General features: G+C 46.2%; 1 long non-coding RNA gene across 2 annotated transcripts in view; it reads left to right on the top strand.

Annotated features, from left to right (window-relative positions):
* LOC135108366 (uncharacterized) overlaps window positions 1-20,493 on the top strand; it is an 85,711-nt gene that overhangs the window by 18,118 nt on the left and 47,100 nt on the right. The window contains exon 3 of one of the 2 annotated variants that reach the window (XR_010272222.1): window positions 126-13,429. The exons of the other annotated variant lie outside the window; for it this stretch is intronic. This is a non-coding gene — a long non-coding RNA (uncharacterized LOC135108366). Of the gene's footprint in view, window positions 1-125; window positions 13,430-20,493 lie in introns of those variants that run through there. 2 annotated transcript variants of the gene reach the window in all.

The following is a 20,493-nucleotide window of genomic DNA, read 5'->3' on the forward strand; positions in this document are numbered from 1 at the left end:
AATAACCTTCAGCACAGATCAGATTTTACATGAAGAGTAGATCATTTATTATTATTATTATTACTATTATTATTATTATTATTATTATTATATTATTATTTCTATATATGACATTTACTTTGTAGAGTACGTGTATGTTCCCCAAGCTCAAGTGATTATCTCCTGATGAACGCCGCGTGTCTAAGTGACTATGCAGAGCGGTAAGGCTTCCCGCAAGAAGACCCATCAAGTTGACGAGGAAACATTAATTCCAAGATCGTGAGAATAATTAGTCAGGCTGAAGGAAACCTGCTCGAGGAATAAAACTGACTGCGGAGGGTGTGAGGACCGGGACGCCGTAGCAGGTGACTGGAAGTTGGCGGGAAAGAAAGGGTTGAAACTTGAGAATGGAGGAGTGAGGGTGACGAGCAGCGGGCACCGGGCTGGTCTTGGCGGTGGAAGGGTCGCCCATTTGAAGTACAAGACCAGTATGAGACTCGATGACTGGTGGAAGTGCGCTTAACACTCCGCGATGAGCAAAGTTGTGACCAGGACGTCGTCTCTCGCCCCAGTCTGCTCACGGAGGACCGGGGAACGCCAGCGTGGAAGTGGTGGAGGTGGCTGAGTGTGAGGCTGTGGAAGGGATGTAGGGTGAAGGTATATAGCCTCTGCTGCCTGGGTAGCCGCCGGCACCACTACCACCACTGCCCAGGCTGGCTGCTGGCAAGTAATGGAACCCTCTGCCTTAATTTCTTTGTTATTCTTGCCAGTGTGGTTTAGGTCACAACAACATTTGAACGTTTCTCCGTTATCGAGAATAATATTCTTAGGTTAGTTTTAGGTGGAAAAATGTGTTGATTCCGTGCTGATTTGTTGAGAGTACGTGTTTTCCAGCTGTTTTCCTGGTAATTGAGACATCGGCGAAGGTTTTATCATGGAAATGTTCTCGATAATATGATTACACACACACACACACACACACACACACACACACACACACACACACACACACACACACACACACACACACACACACACACACACACACAGACACACACACAAAACGGTAATTCGTGTTTTTTTTTTTTATGTATGAGTGGCCAGTGGGTTGAAAAATAAAAGTCTTTAATTGGCTGTCCTTTAAAGTATGTAGTAGGAGAGCTTTAAAAGGGAAGGGCAAATTAGTTTCAGTGGTGAGTCTCGATACTCCTGTCTCGAAAAAAAATGTAAGGGAGGAAAGTGGAATTAAAAGGCAGAGCGCTCAAGAGCTTTGAAAGGGATGCAGTGTGGGATTAATAAGGTGCACAGAATAGGGGTGAGAGTAAGTAGGAAGTCTTATGGAACTAGGCCGCGGAAGGGAATGGTGAACGGGATGTAGTTACCAAGTTCAGATTAGTGTCCGTGACAATACGATAAAACACAACTAGATACAACATTGCTTACATGCAGGATTTTTAAAGTCACTAATGAAAACCTCATCCGAAACTACTGCGCATATACCCTCCAGTAATAAGCCAGACAGTCAGAATTTCATAATAAAAGTAATAAAGAGCTATTGTGCTGAAGAGCCTTGAAAAAATGTTGCTTCTCCCTTTTGGCTGAGACCGAGACTTTTTTGCTGAACGTGTCCCTCAGCGCCGCTTTGTGTCAAGCTGATGAATGTGTGTCATTAAGATATAAATGGATACAATTTGTGCTTGTAATTTTTGCGTATTGGTTTCTCTTCACCAGCAATTGTTCGGATGCTGTGTCAGGTGAGTCTTAAACACCAGTGCAGTGTGTCGTGCATGCAGGAGGAGCCTTTAGATATTCGAAACGATGTGTCGGTTCTTGCATTACAGGTCAGTCAAGTTCATTCGTTTGATGTAATTACCTCCGTCTTTATTTACCCGAGTCTGTTTATTTATTCACTTGTGCTGGGAACTGCTTTGTATTTCACTCAAGTTTAAATTTTGTTGTTTTTTCTCTTCGTAAATAGCGAAAAGAAAATCTAATACGATTCGCGTGGCGAAATACGAAACCTGAAAAAAAAAATATATATATATTTGAAGCGTCGCCGCCTGGCTTCCAGGAATGATGCGCAAGTTTCGCAATGTTTGAGTAAATTTTGCTCGGTAGTATTTTGCTGCAATGAAATCGTATGAAGGTTTCTGGTTTTAATTGGGGTCAGTGAACAACAAAATTAATATTATATTGAGCAGACACGGAAGTCGTTGCTTCAGTCTTAACAACTGGAACGGAAGATCATAAATGTGAATGTTACCTGATGGAGATTTTCAGGTGAATAAAAACGGCGAAACGATGCAAGAGTTGACCTGAAGGCACGTCACGGACAGCTGTGAGCCACCCAAGATGACCTGGCACTAGTGCCAGCCTTTGTGTAGTTTGGCGTAAAGATTTCTGGTGAACATTAGTTTGACCACGGTAATTTAGCTTATACCATACATCAAATGCATTTGATATTATAAACGTTATAGTGAGTGGAACTGAGTGTACTGTAAAAAGCAGCTTGTACTACAGCACAGGAGCGTTTTCCATTCACTTCACTGGGGCACCGCAAGAATTTTGGGTGTTCATGTTTGTCTTCGCCGCAACCCACAGCGTGAGGCAGGTCTTGGTGCGCCTCGAACCATCCCAGCGGGTCTGCTTCATCACAATAATTCAATTAGGCTCAGAAGATCTGTAAGGGATCGTTATTCTGAGTCTTCCCGGGAGATATTTTTATATTTAAGTTGTTTGTTTAATGAAAGAACGATTTGGCACTGAAAAGTATAAGTGTACTTAAGTGTATTGAGTGGTATTATATGTGTATATGGTGTGCGTGCGCGCGCCTTTTTTTTTTTTTCCATTGTGCGAGAATCTTCTGATTTCACAGTTTGCTTGTTTTTTGTAAATTCCCAAAATCTTACGCTTAGGAAGAGGATGAGAGCGAGTCTGCAGAAAATAATGCAGTGCTTGCGATGGAGTGCAGGCGTGACCTTCATGAGGACGCGCCGGGGGATGGGGGTGATAATCCGGTTTGTTGGAACGGCATGAAATTCTGTTTCGAATTCCTGGCGGGGCGAAAGTTGGTGATGATAAACGGCATTTCATATCAGCACCAGTTCTAACGGAGAAGACTGGTTTTTCTCGATAATTCATCGGCGAGAAACAAGTTCATTGATCCAGTTTGTAATGGCGTGACACATTCTTAACTGGAGGATGTACGAGCTCTGTCTCTTAAAATGGAGTAGATACATTTCTCTGCTCTCAATGTTTTGCGAAAGTTTAGTGCATGTGATGGGCGCACTCGTACAATAGTGGAATACTTACACTGCGTCTGAATACATACTTGCCATTCTGGTGTAATATTCTGCTTGGGGTCGAAAAGTTTTAAGTTCATTTCTGTCCCGTCATTTTCTCAGTGGAAGATGTATCGCTCTTTTGCAGCCTTACCGGGCATCATACGGCCTCGTTGATTCGGTGTAATTCAATCAGTAGTTGTTGATTCGTGTGGAGATTGAAAGAAAAAAAGTAGCATAAGATACAACACATCGTGCTGGGTGTTGTGAGCTGCAGAGGTTGGTTGGTTCTCGCCGCCCCATGTCGGCGTGCTGGGGTTCAGGATCTTCACGGTCAATATAAAAGATTGTTGCTGGCATTGTGTTACTTTGAAACTTCGAGGAATGTTAGCCTTAAAAGTTCACTATTTCTCTTATGGTTTCTTTAGTACAGATTCAACAGCTGCAGTGACTCCTTTCCCTACCTCTTCCTTTTGCCATCCCGCTCCCCGCCCTTCCCTTCACTTCCCTTCCCTTTACATGCTTGGGTGGGGATGTCCTGCAGCCCCAGCAACCCTGGTCTCAGATAAACACAAGGGCAAATGTTTACTGGGAGAATGTCACAACTGCTGTTCTGTTCTTGCTCCCCATAATTCCTACTCGCCCCTCCACGGTGCGCTGACAACTCCAGCAACCCTTGCCGCTCTGTATGGTCGCCCCAACCACCCCAACAGTGTTTCTTCCATTTTACATTTGTACTTTAGGGTATGGCGAGAAATAGATTGGGTGGGATAGGATGGGAAAAGTACAAGGAAATAAGAGCGGTGTGGTGATTGAGAATACATACCCTTTACCCCCGCCCTGCAGCTGCCTGCACCCGAAAAGCGTTTCTTCCATATTTTGTATTTAGATTTCTACCAAGAGTATGATAGGAAAGGGATTTAAGCGTGTGGGATAGTGTGTGAAAAGTACAAGGAAATAAAGAAAGGTGTTGATGAAATAAAAGTACACGTGGTTTAGGTTTGCTATTCGTACATCGGGACAGTGTATACTTCCTTTATGACGAGGGAAGAGCCAATGTGAGTTGCAGTGTCCATCGTCAGCCAAACAGTTTACAGTCAGAAGGGAGTCGGCGTCTTGGTGCAGGTAGGAGACTTGGCTTTGGTTTTGCACCAGCTATGTGTGTATGTGTGTCTGTGTCAAAAGGAGTGAATCAGCACCAGTGGTATATTCGTGCAGGCATCCGAAATAGATAGGCTGCTTTTTGTGTCAAGGCCAGCAGTGACAGGAAAGTACCATAAACAACCGTCAGACCAGCGGTGTCAGCCTGTACTTGGAGGTAATTTGGGACGGTCCTTGTTTTTACTTCTGTGTCATCCTTAAGCAATCACCATTCTTCTCGCTGAAACCATGATCCAGAAAGAGAGAGAGAAAAAAAAAATAATGGAAGCTTCTTGGGTGGTGGAGTGGACGAGAAAGGAGTAGAATAATAAGAGTCGTTTGGTGAAGCGTGGTGGTAGTGGTGAAAGGAGAGGGAGGAGGTGGATAAAGGAGGTGGATGAGGGCTGCAGACAGAGGAGGACGAATGAGGTGGAGAGCGGCTGCAGACGAAGGAGATGGAGATGAGTTTTAGAGAGAGAAAGGCGAGGGAGGAGTCGGATAAAGACTGCAGAGAGAGAGAGAGTATAGGGCGATGGAGGAAGTGGGGAAGGGTTATAGAAAGAAAGGCGAGGGCAGAGGCGGAGACATGTTAGGTCGTATTTTTAAGCGCTTTGTTCTCTCATCAGCTCCATTTTCGAAGACCACGGGGATGTTTAGTCGTGGTCATACAGGTGTTGCTTCCCTCTGATATGCAGAAATCCAGTGTACACTATCACAGGAAGAATTATGGAAACACCCTTGAAAACCCCAGCAGCTTCCACTAGAAAAGATGCTAAAACGTTTATGAATACCGTTGACGGAGGAGACAGGGATGGGCAGCAGACACTGGGAAGGAGGAGGAACAGCGGACAGAGGAGATGGGGAAAGGCTGCAGACATAGGAGGGCAAGGGAGGAGGCGGGGAGGGAGTGCAGACAGAGGAAGGCGAGGAGAAGCGTGCAGGCTCCTTTAGCTTCTGCACCAACCGCCCTCCCATCATGGAGCGTCGCCTCGCCGTAGCTCAGCATCGCCTTGAAAAATGGCCGCGGATCCAATTATTCGCAGCTCCTTACTCAAGCTCACTTAAACCGAGCTGTCTGGCGGCCGAGCCCAGTGCTACTCCACCCTTTATTTACTTGTCTTCGCTAAGATACACTACAGGCATCGCTTCCCTGCGCGCCCCTCCTCGCCCACCACTACGGAGCATACTCGGATATTCTCTTTTTTTAATATTTCTTTTTTCTTTCCTGCGCTTTCGTATTGCCTTCCCCTGATGATAGTGATGATATTTGGTGATATAATATAGTGGTGATGGTGCAGCTGTATCTGATTTAGTGGTGGTGTTGCTTGTTGATGTAGTGGCAGTGATGACAGTAATTGATGAGGTGAAGAGAATAGCAAGTAGTAGATGATTTAGTGGTGGTGGTGCTGGTAGTGATGGTCAAGTGGTAGTGGTGAAGGTAGTGATTCCTGTACGCTTAATGATAGGGCTTTTTGATAGTGCAGGTCCTGGTACTTAAGTGTGTACACAAATGTATATAATTATACCGGTACTCTGGCACGGAAAAATTTTACTTGCTGTTTGATCAAATGATAACGAACAGCGAATATAATTAATGTGGGAAATGGCGTTAAAAAGAAGCGGAATAATTCGTGTTCCGTCACCACCGAGTTTGCTGAAATTTTAACAGGTGTTTTGTGATCTTTGTTTTCTGCGTCCAGCATTGCACCACCTCGGTGGGTTGTTAAAGGCATCGCTGTGTTGCTTTGTGGCGAGTGGATAAAAAGGAGAATATAACAGTATTGCATAATAATTTATCTGAATGCAGAGTATTCGTTGAATTATTCTATTGCCTCATGGTGTGTATTGCACCTGCGTGGATGACGTGAGCCTCGAGCTTCCTGCGTTCGGTGTGCAGCGCATTGGTCAGTGTGTGTCGTGCCCCTGGTTGCTCTGCCTGCCAAGTACCTCTCCTGGTATGCCGCCATCTTGAAAACCCTGGGTACTGCTGCCTCGTTCAGTCTTGTCTCATCTATCTTTACCTCCTGACATGTAGCTGTAGTGTGCGTAGTGTTGTAAAGGTCTCAGTATATCATACATACACTAAAACTATCATCATCTTTATCTTCCTGCCGCCTCATCACTGCTTTGTCGTGTGCTGCAAGTAGAGGCTGCTTTTGGGAACGTACCTTTTCCTTATATTTAATTTTACCAACCGGAGAGGACAGGATCTTGTGTAGCGGAAGAATTGTTACCGGATTCTGAACTGAACCGGATCCTTATGCTTTTTTTGTCCAGGATTAATTATAATTCATATTAATTGGAATCTGGATATTACGCGGATGATAAATGTTTAGGGCGCGTGCTGCAAGTCTTTCCTGAGTGAAGGTGTTGCCTGAGTTCACCTACCTACGTATTTGTTAACCTTTGCCTTTTCGTTTGCGTTTGTTTTGAGGTTCGTCTTTAATTTTCTACAAGTGAGATGCATTTTCATTCAACCAATTACCCGAAACATCAACTAATAATCATACCTTGTAATTTTACCAAAAGTAAAAAAAAAAAATATTTCAATGTAAAATAAATAAATAAAAAAAAGGTATTGACTCTTAAACGCGTACACGCACGCATCTTTTCTTAATAGTTGTCTAATTAACTTAATCCAATAACTTGTGACGTTTTATTGTGTTATTTGAAGTGACCCAATAAACAGTAGAGCAACGATAACTGCAGCTGTGGAGTAAATTCAGTGATGTACTTTGCAGGGTAACGTAAGCCTAAGGGATTGGAAGGGAAGGGGGCTTTTAGAAATGACAAATAATATCCTGCACTGGCGGGTTGAGCTGCTGGAGGTTCATACTGACATCTTCTGTGTGGGGAACAATAAGCACCGTCGTATGGAGAGAGAGAGAGAGAGAGAGAGAGAGAGAGAGAGAGAGAGAGAGAGAGAGAGAGAGAGAGAGAGAGAGAGAGGATGGGGGGAGTGGAGCAGGAAGCACTAAATGTATGGTGCGAGACGGTTTAAAAAGAAAAGATGTGCTACGGGACTGTTTATTATTTCCAACAAAAGCCTTAGTCATCACAAACACAAACCGCCCCATTCTTGCTAGCTGGAAACACACACACACACACACACACACACACGCACACACGGCAGTATCTCATTCCCAAGTAAAAAGTCCTTCAGATTCCAAACAGCTGCAGAGTTCATTATTTTCTGTCATGGAATAAGAAGTGTGTCAAGAAATGATAACTGTGAATCTGTCGAAGAAGAGAGAGACGTGTTTAAGTGGCACTTTGCCCGCCCTGCATTATTGGAGACCAACCCTCCTCCTCCTCCTCCTCCTCCTCCTCCCACCTTCTCCGCTCATTCCCACCCCTCCCGACCTGTGAGCTTGCTGCAAATTAAAGTCTAGAGAACCCTCCCCCCTTCCAGACGCCTCGAACGGTGGTATTAGTGGTGGTGAGACTCATCGACGAGAGAGAGAGAGAGAGAGAGAGAGAGAGAGAGAGAGAGAGAGAGAGAGAGAGAGAGAGAGAGAGAGAGAGAATGTATACAAACACAGTCACATACACACAGTTTCCCCCTTAACGCCTTAATCACCACTGTAGGGGGAGTGTCAGCCCTCGCTACTGCTAAGAGTGTGGCCCCGTCAAAAAGGAGAGAAGAAAAACCCTCCCTTGTAAACAGAGAAGTAAATGGTGGTGGTCTTTCAGGATGGCTTCCCCGCGTGTCGCTCTTTGTCCCTCCCTCCTTCCTGGCGCGCTATCTTAACTACTGTTGTTCTAATCCACTTTGCCTTGTGGTATTTTTTAATGATCCGGCGGCAGGACGGCAATGGGGCTCGCTCCCCGTGGACGTGGTGTTGGTTTCCTGTGCTTTTTAAACTTGGACTCTGTGTTTAAAAAGTGCTGCTACCTCTTTTCTTGCTTTTTTTTTTTTTTGGGCGGCCAGCAGAAATTCACTCGTAATATTAACAATTTTTTCCCTTATGTACAAACTTTATTATTATTTTTCTGTTTTAAAGTTTCCAGGGTATGGAAAGTTTTTTTTGATGTGGAAAGTTTGTACGTGGGAAGTTTGTCTGATGTCTGACCCCTTTCTTGGGTAACAATTTATCTGGCGATGCAAGTTAGGTTGATAATAGTTACAGGCACACGGGCATACGATAGGTAGTGGCAGAAGGGAGGGAAGGAGCAGCAGTGTGGTGGAGAGGGTGGGGAAGTGCTGCAGCTGAGAGACTCCTGGGTGCTGAGAACAGTGATGGGTAGTGGTGGTTATGGTGGGGAGGAGCTTGACGGGGAAGCAGAGGGGCTAAGTTGTGCTTCCGGAAATGTCATGTGGTGTTCCTTTGTACTGTACCAGCGCGTAGCCTGCCTTCCACGCCCGCAGCACCGCCAGTATGTACGTACCCTCAACCTTAGCCTTGGCACACGATCCCTTCTTGCTGCCTGTACTTAATATCTTCCCTCAGGTAATTACGGCCGAGCTCGCAGTAATGGCCCCTTACGGTGGAGCAACTGCTGAAAAAAGAGGAGGCGCCATAGGTTTTAAGGCACTTAGGGTCCTCGCGGGCGGGACGGCAAGCCCCAAACACCCCTTTAAGACCGGTTTTCTTGGCGTGGTGGTTGTGGCCCTGCTGGTGGTGGTGGTGGTGGTGGTGGCTGTGGTGTTTGTGTGGTGATGGTGGTGGTGATGATGGTGGTGCAGGAGACTACTTGTACATCTTCATGTCGTTCTCCTGTGGGCTTATTTCATTTTCCTTTTGTGCCTCCTCCTCCTCCTCCTCCTCCTCCTCCTCCTCCTCCTCCTCCTCCTCCTCCTCCTCCTCCTCCTCCTCCTCCTCTCGTGCCGTTAGCTAAGTAACTGTGTCAAACAAATTGCCTCTTGTTGCAGTTGCTACCACTCACCATATATGCTGGAGTCTCGTTATCAGATTGATCGATGGTCCTTCCTCCTGACGCAGAGCTGTAGCGAAGGTAGCACTTGGCCTGACGGGGGAATTGTAAAGTGAAATGCTTCGTAAATCACTTGGAAACCTCACGCTGTTGGTGATGATGCTAAACTGGTGATGATCATTGAGGATGGTGATGACGGTGTCTATAAACATTACTGAACGGTTGATAATAGTGTTTTGATTTGCATTTACTTGTATATAATGACAAGCACTGGAGTCATTAAACCTTTATGCACGATAATTCTCTCGTTTTATAAGACTTATCTCTTTCACGTGGGCTAACAGTCACATATGGAGTCTTGTTGAAGTGTTGTTCTATATTCTTGGTGCTTGTAAGTGTTGTGATTGTGGTTGTGGTGGGGGATGTGGGGAGGTGCAGGGCCAGTCTTGGTAACTAAAGGGGAAAGACAGTCATTAAACCCTCGTATTCATCAGGCTTAAGGAAATTCTGGCCACGCGCCGCGCCATCCATCACCAACATCCATCACCAACTTGTGCTTGAATCGAAGGAAGGCGGCCACACACACACACACACACACACACACACACACACACACACACACACACACACACACACACACACACACACACACACACACACACACACACACACTCCAGCGTTCTCTACTAATGACATAGGTTGATGGAGTTGTTTTTTTTTGCTCTTTTTTGACTGTAACTTTAGATTGGTACTACTACTACTACTACTACTACTACTACTACTACTACTACTACTACTACTACTACTACTACTACTACTACTACTACTACTACTACTGGCGTGACTGTAGGAATTGCATTAGGTTCACACAGTAATAATTTCTAAGCAACGTTTCTAACCTAGTCTTCTCATTGGGGTTCCTCACATTTACCTAAATTTAGACGGTTTTACTTTTGTTCAGGCACTACCGCCCCCCCTCCCACACACACACACACACACACACACACACACACAGAGAGAGCACGGCCACCACCACCACCGTAGTTATTTCCCGCCTCCATTTCCTCTTGTCCGATAAAATGCGGGGCCTAATATTTCGTGGCCGAGACTCGCACATTCACCGCTGCATTCCTCACGCGCGTGTTAACTTTAATGTCACATTCTTATGGTCACTCATTGCCCACCACACGGCTACACACACACACACACACACACACACACACACACACACACACACACACACACACACACACACACACACACACACACACACACACACACACACACACACACACACACACACACACACACACACACACACACACACACACACATTAACAGGGTGTGAATTCCTGATCTAATGGGTGTGTTTGATAACCTTTCCGAATAATGATGGTAAAAAAAATCATGAAAAATATTGATGATAATAATAATTTGAAGGGTTAGCATTGTTGGCGATGGCTGAGGGTAGTTTAATGGGAATAATGACGATGGTGTGCTCTTCACGGCTTTATGAGCATCCTTTATGGCACATTAACATGGTGTTAGAGTGAGGCACTCCACAACGCCCGCCGCGCCACAACCCTCATCGCCCGTGATATTAAGAGCTTGAGCGGGTGTGGGGGCGGGTGTGGATGGTTTACATAGCTATGGGAAGCAGCAACCCCCCCCCCCCCCACACACACACACACACACACACACACACACACACACACACACACACACACACACACACACACACACACACACACACACCGTGCCTGCTGTAGCTTCCTGAAGGCCATTATATGCCCGGATTTATGTTTTAGTTACCATTTTGTTGTAGCAGTGCGTGTGGAGGCGGTGGCGGCGGCAGTGCACGGTGGCGGAGGGCGTGTCGGCGTGGCCCTCGCATGCACCCGGATTTATTGGACGCTCTGCGGGCTGTTAACGACCGGCCAGTTGTCCCGAGGCTGGAATGACTGCCGGCTGGACCTAATGGATGACCGCCCTCCCACCCCCACCTCAGCTCTCCCTCATCTCCCTCCTCCTCACTCCTCCGCGTCCCTCCCACGTGCCGTTTTTACGCCGCAGAAACCTACCGCCCCCGCCCTCGCCGCTGCCGCACACCTGGTCAGGTCAGTCCAACCCCACTCGGTTAAAATTGATGTTATTAATTTTGGCCTTGCCGTGGTGGGATAGCGTCGGGCCGGGCAGTGTTGCGTGCTGGTGTCGGCGTCCTAATGGTGCTCCTCACTCTCCTTAGTGAACCCTGACCTGTGAACATTTTTGTACTGGTCGACTGTGTTTCTTACCGCGATGGCTTCCGGATGCGTGTAGATTTGCAGAATGGACTTTACTGGCGGTTACACATACACATCGTTTCCTCTTCAGTTCGGGATGTCCGGCAACATGCGTTAGCTTATCATAGGGTCATAGGGTGCTCCGCGCAATAATGTTGGGTCTATATTAAAAAACGCTTTGCTTTCTCATCACGACTATTTTTAAAGGCCACAGAGATGATGATTAGTCGGGTTTTCAATGAGTGTTTCTCCTATTCATAGTGAAGAAATATTATTGATCTATCATTAGAACCGTAAAATTATCCTGAACTCGTGTAACATCATCTAGAGCCTATTGAAAGTCAGGGAAGTGTGGCCAGAAGTTTTCAGAACATGGTCCTTAGTGCCATTCTGGTCCCCTATGCCGTGTGCGTCGTTCTGTCCCGTGAGTGGTGGCCATAAACTTCCCCGTTTTAACACAGGTGACAGTTCGCGCTCCATCAGGTCGTCTTGCCACATGCACACGATCTTGGTGTATATATAATGAGGCAGCTTTACCCTTTAAAGCGTGTCTGGTAAATGAAATGGTGTGTATTATTACCATTCCGTTAAATATAGGTAGCTCTATATGATAAATTCATTATATTAATTACTTGAACAAATATTCAGCCGTAGCCCTGATATGAATTACATGCATTATTAATTGGTCAGAACTTAATATGTTCAATCAGAATTTTAAATGTTTGTTTTCCTAATTTTAATCCCTCCGTCTCTCTCTCTCTCTCTCTCTCTCTCTCTCTCTCTCTCTCTCTCTCTCTCTCTCTCTCTCTCTCTCTCTCTCTCTCTCTCTCTCTCTCTCTCTCTCTCTCTCTCTCTCTCTCTCATTGCCTATATGTGCTGCAGTTTGTGAAGTCATAATTTCTGGTCGTGTTGTGTCGTGGTACTACACTTGGTAAATAGTATGAGAGGGGGAACAATATTGAGTCTCCTATAACACACACACAGATATACACACACACACACCGACCCACCCCTCAACACACCGACTCACTCACTCACCCACCCATACACTCACTCACTCAGTTGTCTGCCCGTGTGTGCGTGTGTTTTTGCGGTGTATGATTGACGTTTAGTGCACCAAACACTTGGGAAGGAAAGCAGGAAGAGTGGGAGTGTGAAGGCCCCTCGTCATCCAGCCTCGTGGTGTACTAATGAACGCTGCTATAGAAAGGGTCTCCACTTTTCTTACTCTTCCTGTGGTCATGATTCTCTCTCTCTCTCTCTCTCTCTCTCTCTCTCTCTCTCTCTCTCTCTCTCTCTCTCTCTCTCTCTCTCTCTCTCTCTCTCTCTCTCTCTCTCTCTCTCTCTCTCTCTCTCTCACAACGATATGCATTGTATGAGACAACTAGACCACTGTTTATGCGTTGTAACACACACACACACACACACACACACACACACACACACACACACACACACACACACACACACACACACACACACACACACACACACACACACACACACACACACACACACACACACACTTGCACAATCACACACACAATCTCACTCACGCACGCAATCACACTCACTCACACTTACGGCTCTCCTTGGCATCCCTCACGCACCTTTTTAGCCGAGCCTGCCACGAATCCGGTAACTTTACTCCATAGTGATGCCCTTGTTGTCACGAGCCTGGCGGAGCTGTGCCCTCTTTCCCTTATGCTGATGTTAATTTATTTAGTCCGTCTTGGTTGTAACGTTAAATTATCTTTAACTGTGGGTATTGTAGTTAATGGGATACAATTTTTTTTTTTTTATGAACAATTACTGCAGGCATGCTTTTTCTTTTTATGGAGGTATTGGTTTCTCAAATATATAATTACCTGTTGTTTCGTTTCCTTGCTATTCCTGATACAATGATAGTGAAATATTGCAGAGGCATTTACAATATGGTGAAAAACAGGAGAGAGAGAGAGAGGGAGAGGGAAAGGGAAGGGTGCTGTGGCGTGGCGGACGAGGCTCGGATGGGGGAAGGTTTCTGCAGGAGTAAAGATGTGGCAGCGGCACGGAAGGAGCTTCAGCGGGGGCTCCATCAGCAGTAAACTGGAAGGATCGCGGCGGAGCTGATTTGGTAATATTTCCTCTCACGTCTCTCCGCCGCCCTTGGCTGCCGATGGGACCGACCGCGCCTCTTGAAATTAACTTGTTGATCCAGCGGCGTCAGGAGGAAAGATGGAAGGATATTTTTGAGCGGGAAGGGAAGTTTAAAGGATGACGTATGGTATTAGGGATGTGATCGCCCGCCGCCTTCCTATAAGAGGACGGGCCTAACTTTTCTACGAGTTTTACACATTCAATTAGAACTGTAAAAAACATCAGAAAAGAAGTAATTGAGGCGATATAGGAACATCACTATCAACGCTTGTATGGGGTAAGTGTTCAGATTGCCAGACATCTATGAAAAACAGGTTTTAATTTCCCTGTGAATTACGCCCTGAAATTGGGACAGTAAAACATATAGAAACTAAACTGGGAGCCGGCACAGTAATATCAACGCTTGTATTTGGACACTGGTTGGCCTTGTGTGGCGGGAACGTGAGCTCCAGCGTGGAGAGAAATAGAAGCGTTGGAAAATATGTGAGGCGTAGCTGAGGAGGCAGGGTATAGACGCAAGGATGAGGTGTGTGGCGTAGCAAGTCTTGTGACAGAAGAATAGGAGGTGGTGTGCTGGGATGGCGTGACCTGGGATGGAGATGACCGGAGTGCGAGAAAGGTACGGACGGCTGAGTGGAGGTGATGGCGGAGGAAAACGTGAAAGACTGAGCCGGGTGATGGTGAGGCTGTATACGTGCCCTGAGTCTTTGAGGGCACGAGGGAGGCTTGGTGTGTCCCTGAGTGTGGAGACTTATGAATGATGTACCAGAGTGGCTTCGGCTGATCAGAAAGGTAAACTGACCCGCGGACAAAATTTTTTAAGGCAGTATGGCCTGCATGTTGATTCTGTTGAGAGTTGAAAGTTGCAAAGGATTACAAATGACTACTAGTAACAATATATTCTTTCAGGTCCTTGCTAAGCTGTGTTTTCATCATTGCTGTAACTAGTAGTATACTAGTATACTCATACTGGTCTTCTAGACAGGGTGGAATCAAAAGCTTTTCGTCTCATCAATTCCTCTCCTCTAACTGACTGTCTTCAGCCTCTCTCTCTCACCGCCGCAATGTTGCATATCTAGCTGTCTTCTACCGCTATTTTCATGCTAACTGCTCTTCTGATCTTGCTAACTGCATGCCTCCCCTCCTTCCGCGGCCTCGCTGCACAAGACTTTCTTCTTTCTCTCACCCCTATTCTGTCCACCTCTCTAACGCAAGAGTTAACCAGTATTCTCAATCATTCATCCCTTTCTCTGGTAAACTCTGGAACTCCCTGTCTGCTTCTGTATTTCCACCTTCCTATGACTTGAATTCCTTCAAGAGGGAGGTTTCAAGACATTTATCCACCAATTTTTGACCACTGCCTTGACCCTTTTACGGGACTGGCATTTCAGTGGGCATTTTTTTTTATTGATTTTTGTTGCCCTTGGCCAGTGTCCTTCTTCCATAAAAAAAAAAAAAAATTAGAGAAAGGGTAATGGAGTAGAAGGTCTCTTTTGAATAAACAGTTGTGTGGTGAAAAGGATCAGTTTCCCAAGTCATAACAGGTAAGTCCCTTTCCTATCGTTAAAACGCACCACACCCTATTCTTCCCCAACTAATTTCTTCACCCCGCTATCTTTGTTTGATAGGAGACGTTTTGGGGGTTACTATGAAAAAAAAAGAGGAAATAAAGGAAAAAAAAAGTGATGCCTACCTCAGCCCCTACTGCTGTTGCCGCCATCTAAACTTTGTATGGAGGGAAGTTTGTGTTCATGTATATATGAAAAAAAAAAGAGGGTTGTTTTCTGGTTTGGAGTTTCCCTGTAGACTTCCCTTGGGTCAGTTAATCTCCAGCAGTGTGAGAGAGAGAGAGAGAGGGAGAGAGAGAAAGAGAGAGAGAGAGAGAGAGAGAGAGAGAGAGAGAGAGAGAGAGAGAGAGGATGTAGTGGTGAAAAAGGGAAGAGATGCTCGTCGCTGGCATACTACTAGATGGAATAAGGCTGGAGGGGGTCGGCTGGTGAACTATAGACGGTGCTCTGTCCTGCCCCATTCCCAGCAGTACTCACCACGGACGCTGCCCCTGCTGCCTTTGTCTTGTCACCGGCCTCCACCCTTGCGCCTAAAGCAAACTTTGTTGATTTACGTTTCTCTCTCTCTCTTTCTCTCTCTTGGAATTTATGCGTCTTTTATTCTGGGCAGGGCTCTTGTTCCCTGTTTCTTTCATTGCTGCGATAAATTCTAGGTTGTGATGGTATTACTACTACTACTACTACTACTACTACTACTACTACTACTACTACTACTACTACTATTGGTGGTGGTGGTGCTGCTGCGAACATCACCACAGCTATGTACGTTATTCTGTATCAATCGCTATCCCTTTGCTGCAACTTTACCACTAGTACACCTCGCACAGCATGGAGAGGATGAAGTACAGTGTGTCCTCTTTGGAACTAAATTGGATCTTGCTAGGAAATCTCTTTCTTATTGTCTCTCCATGGAATAATATCAGATGGGGGTTGCTTTATTCTCTGCTGTTTGTGATGCAATCCATGGCGGACCTCCCGTAGTGTATGAAAACCTACCCCTCCCTCTCTTACTACCGCCTCTACCACTCACTACATATGCACACCATACATAGACGGTACCTACGGCGGGAGTTGAACTGAATGGTGAGCTAAACAGAATGTGATTGTCAAGGAAAGAAAAGTGAAGGGGGCACAACCCATACCTTCCTGAGCCTCTTTATCCTCTTTCCGCTACGCTCGCTTGGGAGAGGATCCGCTGCTCCCTGGACCCATAAAGCCTTCCTGCCCACCACTGCGACAGGTACTCCTCAACCTTACGTGCATCCTTCCCATTTCCCTCTTGTACTTTTACCACTTTCTCTCCCTATCATCCGTTTCTTTATTCTACCTTGCTCTTATTTTTCTTTCCGTCTCTATACCTCTTTCCCCCTCTTCCAATATTCTCCTCTTGTGACCTATTCCACCACATCCTCCTCCTCTACTTCATGCCCCTTCGCTACTGTTATCTCTTCCTCCCATCTCCACCGGTTCTTCCCCCTTCCCCACGTCCCGTCACTTCCAAGGAGGCTGTGAAAAACTGGTCCCCGTTGAGCTATTGAGCCAGACATTCATTCAGCCACTCACTGTAGCTCTCCCTCCATTCCCCTTCCCCCTCTGCCGATACCTGCCCCCTCCCTTCCGTCACCACCCCTTCCCCCTCGTTTACACACCCCGCCACGTCCCCCTGCCGTGCATGTCGTCGTTTCATACTTTCTTCTTTAAGCGTTCCCTCCCTCGCTCGCTTGCTTGCTCGCTCTCTCTCATCTATCTATTGTAGAGTTTACTGGTCAGTTTTTGCCTTTGGATATTCGCAAAGCTCTCTTATAATGGTGGAGGACGACGAGGAGGAGGAGGAGGAGCAAGAGAGAAGTATGAGTTGAAGAAGGAGCAGGAGGAGGTGTATGAAACGAAAGAGGAGGAGGAGGAGCAGATGGGAAAGGAAGCGAAGGCGGGTTTCCTTTTTTCCCCTCTCTTCTTCCTCCTTTGGCGTGAGTCTCCGTTATTGTCCCGAGGAACAGGTCTTAGGGCTCGCAGCGGCGGCACGAGGGGAACGCTGGGTCGAGATGACGGCAGCAGTTTGTAAGATAAAATATGGATATAGAACACTGCGGAGGTGGGTTTTGGTTAGACCAGGCGTGTTTGATAAATACACGGGAAGCCGCGATGTGTTATTCTGTTTGTGTATGGATATGTCTGAATTACCTTTCTACCACCACCACCACCACCACTACTACTACTACTACTACTACTACTACTACTACTACTACTACTACTACTACTACTACTACTACTACTACAGCATGTATGGTGTAGTGATTGAAAAACTTGCTGTGTAACCAGTACCATGTAAACAATCAATACACAAGTATTTACCTTATCGCCTTACCCTGGCACCGCTGTCCTCGCACGCACCACGTCCCTGAGGCCCCTCGCACGTCAGACATCACGGGCCCCGGGGGGTGGGGGAGGAGGATTAAAGTCAGCGGTGGAGAGATGGTCGGGAAGACGGCGGAGAAAAGCTACGAGTCGTGGAAAATGTTGAAGGTTAGAAATAAGTTTAGGTGGATCCGTCGAGGAGACCTTTTGTGTCCGACCTCTCATAACTGTAGGTTCCCCGGTGGTAGGAGGCGTTCGGGGGACGGTGGGGGGGTTGTTGGGCCTAGGGGGGAATGTGTATTGAAGTGGAAGCGCGTGTGTTGTGGTGCCATGGGGGAGAGAGAAAGAAGAGGCAGGGGAAGAAAGAGAAACAAGAAAAAGAGGCGGCGGATGATAAGTAGCGTGATGTGCGTCGGTCTGGTGGTGGTGGTGGTGGTGGTGGTTGTAGTGGTGGTGGCTGCTGGTGCTCCTCCTGACGGCGCCTCCTTCACGGATATACTGCTGGCCATCTTGCTCCTCGCTGATGGAAACTGCACACCTCCATGTTATAAAAAAAAAAAAAGTTACGTGTGCTTCCTGTTATTCATTTACTTATTTATTTTGACCATGGGAACGCCAATAAAGAAGTTTTTGTGTTCAATTACATTTTTTCCTGGTAGTCTTTTGTATTTTGTTTATTTATTTATTTTTTCTGTATTGGTTCGTGGGAATTTGTGATCCCATACATGTTTTTTCCTTTTCTTGCATACACAATCACTCCCTCCTCCTCAAGCCCTCGCCCTCCACATCTACTGGTATCGATGTTCCCCTCTCCCTTTTTTTCCTTTATATATTCACTGGTTGGTTTTCCCGTGGTGGTGGCGGTGATGGTGGTGGTCAGGAAAAGGACGAGTTGGTCCTTCCTTGGTCTTTTTTGCCTTGGGTTCCTCGCCTTTCTCCTCTTTTCTTTCAGTTCTCATCTTTCTCTCGCTTTTCATGCTCTTGTTGTTTTTGTTCCCCGCACCACTCTTGGCTGCCCCTCCCGTTTTCTCTTTTCCTCGTGCTGCTGTTCCTGCCTCTCGTATTCCTCCTCCTCTTCCTCTTCTTCCTCTTCTTCCTCTTGCTCTTCCTCTTCCTCCTTACTTGATTCACCTTTTTTTCCTTCCTTTTGCAGCTCTTTTGTTCATCCTCCTCTTGTGCTTTTCTTTCCCATGATCCTCTTCTTTTTTCATATTTCTATCGTCTTTTTTCTCCTCCTCCTCCTCCTCCTCCTCCTCCTCTTTCTCCTCCATGGTGCCCCTTGACGTCTCTCTTTCGTATCTCACTCTCCCATCTCTTTCGTTCTTTCTCCACCTTTTCTCCCTCCCCATTTCTTGCGTTTCCTATCTGTCTGTCTGTCTGTCTGTCTGTCTGTCTGTCTGTCTGTCTGTTTCTCTGTCTTTGTTTCTGTCTTTCTGTCTGTGTCTGTCCTCTCTCTCTCTCTCTCTCTCTCTCTCTCTCTCTCTCTCTCTCTCTCTCTCTCTCTCTCTCTCTCTCTCTCTCTCTCTCTCTCTCTGGTGCTACTTTGCATATTTATAGGTTCTCTTATGTTCCAATCTCTCGCTATTTATTTATATCTATTACGCTTTTCCCCCTATCCCCGCTTGTTTTCCTCAGTTGTCCTTGTTGCAGAATTTTCTAGAAGACGTATTCCTCCTTATGTCCTTTGCTCTTTCTCCTTGTCTTTACTTGGGGTACTTACTCGAGGACTCCCCATGTTCCGGAGGTCTCTTATGTGTATTTCCGGTACGGTAATACTTACGGAAGGTGCAGGTATTGTCAGGTACTGTTGTGACATCCTTAGTATTTACCTGGCAGACTCGTGTACCTGTTGTCTGTCTGTGTGTATGTGTGTTGGTGGCTGGGAGAGGGACGCCAAACATTATTCGGCACTCCATATTTTTTAAGGTTTATGGTCTCTTGTAATGTGATATTGTTTGATAATGGTGGTGGTGGTGGTGGTGGTGGAGAGGAGGAGGACAAGGGGCAGGAGTGAGGCATACTGTTGTTGTCGAGTTGTATTATGTATGAAACTGTGAAGAGAAGTAGTGAAGGATATTCATCATTGTGAGTGACCATCGATAATACCGTGTGTGTGTGTGTGTGTGTGTGTGTGTGTGTGTGTGTGTGTGTGTGTGTGATTGAGTATCGGTGATCGTGTGTATTGACAGCTTCCGATTTTCCGTTACATGCACGTGTACCTGTCGCCTCGCCTGCTGGTGGCCGCCTTCCCACTGGCCGACTGCTGCTTCCCAGTGCCTCGTTGTTCTGATTTGTCCCCGTGGACCAGTACTTTTCCTTGCCCTGTTTACCGCCTCTGGGTGTGCGTACTGTTACAAGTTTAGCGGACGTTGCATATTTAAGTTGTTGGGAAGCAGCAGAGTTATTGAAATTCTTGCCTTGCCTGCATGTGAGGTATGTCGTGGTCGATGTGACGTGTTGACAGCGCACATAGCTTGACGCGGCGTGCTTGAGACTGCCAACGCTTGCTTGCTTCAGTCGGTGGGGTTGTTGTCTGGAGTGACAAGTCCGGTGTTGGGGATGCAAAATTATTCCTCCTTGGGTGTCATGTCGAGGGTGACATGATGCGGCGGCTGATAGTTTCACCGCTTGAATGAATTGATGAACTCTAATAATTAGCGTACTTAAAAAAAGAAAAAAGAAAACTTATCTTTTCACCACTTGAATGGAGCGAAGAATTCAAATTTTATTATTTATTTATTTATTTATTTATTTATTTTTATTTATTTCTCTATTACTTTAAAAGCCCCGTGTGCTTCTGGTCAAGTCCCCTGAATCGAAGCGCACGCCAGAGTGAGCGGCACGTCTGCCACGGGACACTACTTTAGTTGTCGT

Source organism: Scylla paramamosain, chromosome 2 (assembly GCF_035594125.1).
Source record: "Scylla paramamosain isolate STU-SP2022 chromosome 2, ASM3559412v1, whole genome shotgun sequence".
NCBI lineage: Eukaryota > Metazoa > Arthropoda > Malacostraca > Decapoda > Portunidae > Scylla > Scylla paramamosain.